General features: G+C 41.9%; 1 pseudogene; it reads right to left on the bottom strand.

Moving 5' to 3' along the window:
* Positions 1-2,985: 2,985 nt before the first annotated feature.
* On the bottom strand, positions 2,986-4,507 carry LOC105732771 (CST complex subunit STN1-like; annotated as a pseudogene).
* Between the last annotated feature and the right edge of the window lie 970 nt (positions 4,508-5,477).

The following is a 5,477-nucleotide window of genomic DNA, read 5'->3' as shown; positions in this document are numbered from 1 at the left end:
ACTAAGTTTATTTCCCGGCAGCTGGTGAGCAGAGCAGAGAACTTGCCCCAGGCTACAAGTCTCCCAGCTGAGAAAGCAAGCCAACTGACAATTCCTCTATTGTCCCAGGGAGTGGCTTTCCTAGTCTATTGCTGTGGTAGTTCTTGGAGCAAAAGTTCACAACATGGGTCTCCACATGCTCCTCTGTTCATCCAAGTGGGAGCTGCAAGTTGGTCCTGCCTCCTGTCTGCCATTTTCCAACCCTATCCTGCAGGGGAGTTTTTGTGGAGAAAATGCTTTTCTAGTCCATTTAGCTAAAAAAAAAATAAAAGTCCTCCTAAGAAACTGCTTTTCTGATAAAGCATTTGTGCTCAGGCTTGGAAGTCTAATTACCTAGTAGTAAAATAAAATATTCAGTTCATTAATGTAGTACAATTCATCCGGTAAATTCTCTAATAAGTAGGGGGTGGAGGATAAAGAGGAGAACTGAGTGGGATTCAACTGTGGCAATTCCCTGAAATGATGAGCTGCTCCAAAAAAATCAAGCTTGATCACAGAGTCTCTAATTTGGAAAGCAGAGGTGATGAGTTACTCCGTGATGAGTTAGTTAATTATTTTTATTGCATTTTATTTATTTTTACTTTTCTTTTATTTATTTATTTATTATTTTATTTTTTCGAGACAGAGTCTTGCTGTCACCCAGTCTGGAGTGCAATCTAGTGGTGCAATCCTGGCTCACTGCAACCTCCATCTCCCAGGTTCAAGTGATTCTCCTGCTTCAGCCTCCCAAGTAGCTGGAACTACAGGTGCACACCACTGCACCTGGATGATTTTTTTGTATTTTTAGTAGAGACAGGATTTCACCATGTTGGCCAGGCTAGTTTCAAACTCCTGACCTCAGGTGATCCACCCACCTCTGCCACCCAAAGTGCTGGGATTACAGGCATGAGTCACCATGCCCAGCCTATTTATTCATTTATTTTTGAGACAGGATCTTACTCTCACCCAGGATAGAGTGCAGTGGTGCAATCTTGGCTCACTGCAACCTTGACCTCCAGGGCTCAAGCGATCTACTCACTGCAGCCTCCTGAAATGCATGCCATCATGCCTGGCTATTTTTTTTTTGTCTGAGACAAAGTCTCACTCTGTCACCCAGGCTGGAATGCAGGGGCATGATCTCAGTTCACTGCAACCTCCACCTCCCAGGTTCAAGTGATTCTCCTGCCTCAGCCTCCCAAGTAGCTGGGATTACGGGCATGTGCCACCACGCCTGGCTAATTTTTTCATTTTTTGTAGAGACATGGTTTTTCCGTGTTGGCCAGGCTGCTCTTGAACTCCTGGGCTCAAGCAATCCTCCCAACTCAGCCTCCCGAAGTGCTGGGATTACAAGTATGAGCCAGTGTGCCTGGCCAGGATTTTCTTCAGGGGAGTAATCAAGGTGTAGAGAAGAAGGTTCTAGGCAGAGGAAACAGCATATGCAAAGACCTTAAGGCATGAAAGAGCTTGGTACATTCAGAGATCAGAAAGATGCCCAAGGCAGCTGGATAAATAAGGAGTGAAGGGGTGGGAGTGGAGACTTGGATATGAGGCAGCAAACATGCAGAAAGAATTCCTGGAGCCCCTTGAGAACCAAAGGCTGGGTCCATTATCCTGTGCAAATGGGAGCTTCACAAGTATTTAAACACAAGGAGCCTCACAAGGTTTTAAACAGAAGTACAAAGTGGTATGATGAGATTTGTGTTTTAGAAATATGACCTTGGCTTCTATGTGGATAATTGATTCAATCCTGGGAGTCTCATTAGGGTCCTACTGATAATCTGAGCTAAGGTGGCTGTAGTAAAGACAAAGAGAAAGGGCTTGAGGATCAATAGGCAGGACTTCAAAATGATGGGATGTGAGCCATGAGAAAGTAAAAGGAGTGGAAGATAACCTGTAGGTTCTAGATTGGTCAACTGAATGAATGGTGAGCAATGTCCTGACCTCCTGCCTTGCCTGATAACTGGCACCACCATACCCTGCTTGGCCTTATCCTGGACTGGCAGAGCAGTTTGTGATTACAAAGACATTCAAACACTTCTGTCTATAAATCAGTTGTTAACCAAGGAAATTCAGTCATTATCTGCAATATATGAGAAAACAAAGAGGGGGCACGTGCGCATGCGCGCACACACACAAAGACACAGAGACAGACGGGCAGACCAGCACACAAATGGGCAGAACTGTTTAGAGGACTGGAGAATTTGCATAGGGTGGGGAACCTGATCCAAGGTTGTCAAACTAAGGAATTTTATTGCCTATAATTTTCTGTTTCTTTTTATGTCTTTTTTTTTCTTTGATGTCTTCTTTCTTTCCCAGAGGTTTATTATCCTGAATCATTTAATGTATTCCTTCTCTCCCTTGTTCTTTGAAATGAACTTTTTTCCTCTTCTGTCAAAACTTGCCTGCTCTGTGTTCTACTTCTTCAGTGTCAAGTCAGTCTTGTACGGCTAATCTCATACAGCATTTCAGTATTGAGTGGTTTAACTGATGATCCCTCAAAGATTTTTTTTTAAATTCTAAATGAATCTTTAAATGTTAAAGACTGAATAATGGATGTCTCTCAAGCTTCACCTCAGCAGAGGAAACGATATTGGTAGAAGATGTTTTTCTGTCAGGTAAAGTTGATCAGGAGAGTTTTCTTATAAAAAGAAAGAAAGTAAAAGTTATTTATTTCCACCATCAACAAAATCAGTAATAATTCTTCTTACAGATAACCTAGTACATAAGCTGGATGTGGTGGCATGCACCTGTAGTCCCAGAGACTCCAGAGTCTGAGTCAGGAGGACAGCATGAGCCCAGGAATTTTGATGGTGGTGGTGGCAGTGTTTTGCCCTATTTTACAGTTTATAAGGAGGTAACTGCCTCTAGGCATATAAGCCCCACAGGATGTTTAAAATCAGAGCCTGAGGTTGAATGCCACCTTGTCTTTCTCCTCCTTGGCTGGTATGCATGTGCTTGGGTCTCTGCTCAGAAGGCCATATAGTGGTGCTCCACTGTGCTGATGAGGTCACTCTGGTCCTCCAGGAGCTTCAGAACTTGCTGCAGCATAGCCGTACCTAGGACTGAGCAGATGCTCAGGGTGAGTGCAGGCCAAGATGTGCAGGAAGTGGCAGCCCTTCTCCAGGTGATTGGGTTTCTGGCAGTCTTCCTGAATTATCTAGTGGATTTTCCTATGCGGGTCTTTGTCTTTTCTGGTTACACAGTATAGGTAATCAAAACCACCATCTTTCTGGAAAATGAGTCCTTTTTCCTGCAGCAGTTGCATAGCATTTTAAAATATGCTATAAATTACCTTGAAAGTGATGTCCTTCTTAAAATTCCCTTGGTTAGAGCAGGCACTGTCAGTAACAGGCTGGTTAGCAAGGGACAGCAAAGATGCCACCATCTTCAACTCCTGCTGGTCAAAGTCTGCACTCTGTTCTCCACGAGGAATTCTTTGGCTTTTTCACTCAGCAAACACATGAGACTAGTGAGGGCCAGGGCACCTGGATTGCTAGTGCTTCTTTCTCTAAGTCTGCGCTATGGAAAGGCTTGGTCATAAAGTTTCCCATAGATTAACAGGCAGCTCAAACACCCTTACAGCTTGAACATTCCACACTGGATCGTTCACGTTATAATAAGTTGTGGCATAAATTTCTCGCTCTTCTCTGACTGTGCAGACATAAGCTCTGATTCAGAACATGTCCCCAGTTTAGGTTTTTGTTCTCTGCTCAATAGTGTCTTGCAGCTTCTTGAGTTTGAGGTAAAGCTCAGTTCTCTTGCTGCATTTGGAGCAATGGATAAAATCTTGACATTGCTTGATATTTTCTAGCAGATGCAGTTTATAACTCCAGTGCTGATACAGTTTAGATATTGGTCCCTGCTGAAATATCATGTTGAATTGTAATCCCCGATGCAGGTGGGGCCTGGTAAGAGGTGTTGGGATTATGGGCGTGGATCCCTCATGGCTTGGTGCTGTCCTTGTAACAGTGAGTTCTTGCAAGATCTGGTCATTTAAAAGTGTGACCCTCCTCCAGCCACTCTCTCTGCCTTGTTCCTGCTTTCATCCTGTGACAGGCCTGCTCCCCATTCACCTTCCACCAATGTAAGCTTCCTGAGGTTTCCATAGAAACTGAGCAGATGTCAGCACCATGCTTCCTATAAAACCTGCAGAACTATGAGCCAATTAAACCTCTTTTTTTTTTATAAATTCTCCCACCACAGTTATTTCTTTATAGCAATGCAAGAACAGCCTAACACAAGTGCTATCATCTACTCTACAGCTGTAGAAAACCCCTCTTTCTCTCACTCCAATAGCAGTTCCCAAGATATACCTGTTTTATAGGTTCCTGTTGTACAAAACTACACCTGGCACCTGTCAGGACTCCTTCAAGTCCAGTCTTAAGGATATAAACTTAAAGTAGAGCTTTGCAAAAGGTAAAAACACAGGATTCAAGCCGCAAACAAGGGAAAGGGTCTCCTCTTCACACTGGATAAATTCAGTTTGCATCAAGAGGCTGAGCTGTGGCTTCCAGCTAATCCTGAAAGGCTCTGAATCACTGTGTCAAGGATCATGAAACTACTTTAAATGAGTGGGGTCCAGGGGGAACGGACGCCTTCTTGGCCATGTATGTGTTGAAGCACCTTGGGTGGGTCTGCCCGGGCAACACAGTGAGACCCTTTCTTAAAAAATAAATAAATAAAATTTTAAAAATACAAATTGAAAAAAAATTTCTATACTTTAAAATAATATAATTTTCTATATTTATTTTCTTTTCTGTTTCTCAGATTAATATTTGTAGGCTGAAATAATATGGTGGTGCTCACATGATAACTGCAATTTTATGTCTCTCTATTTTCCCTTGGTATTTTAAATAACATTTCCGATGTTATCACAGGCTCTTGAAGAATATATTTAATATATTTGTAGTATTAAGTAGACAGTCCTGTTGGGCTTAATTTAGTTTAAATTTCCCCAACTGTTAAACAATTATTTTTTATAGTTATTTCCAATTTTCCTTGATAAATAACACTGGAGTGAAAATCTTTAAAGAATAGGTTTTAATTTAATTTTTGCTAATACTGTCTTCTCAAAACAAAATTAATATTATCTGAGTCCTTGTTCTGAGATTTTCTCCAAGTCTTTACAAAGTCCTGTACAACAAACCTTCTTTTCTTTCTCTTCCTAGGTAAATGTTACTTATCCTTCATGACCTGACTTATCCTGACTTATCTTTATGATTGCATGACCAAATGCAATCATTTGTGACACTTTCCTGGGTCATTGAAGACTTCCTAATAACTGCCTTCTGTGGGTTCACATAGGACTTTGGCCACAAATCACAGCATTGCATTGAGGTGACCTGGCTCAAAACTTACTTCCTTAGAGGGCCCCATGATGTTCCTGCCAAAACCAGATCAGTCCCTTTGTTAAATGTTCTGGTCTCTAGAATTATCCTTCATAGCACATATTATAATTA

The sequence above is a fragment of the Aotus nancymaae genome, unplaced genomic scaffold (genome assembly GCF_030222135.1).
Source record: "Aotus nancymaae isolate 86718 unplaced genomic scaffold, 86718_ANA_hifiasm-v0.15.2.pri h1tg000064l_1, whole genome shotgun sequence".
NCBI classification, from domain to species: Eukaryota; Metazoa; Chordata; class Mammalia; order Primates; family Aotidae; genus Aotus; species Aotus nancymaae.
The sequence above is the reverse complement of the archived record's forward strand: the minus strand, read 5'-3'. Positions and strand labels throughout refer to the sequence as shown.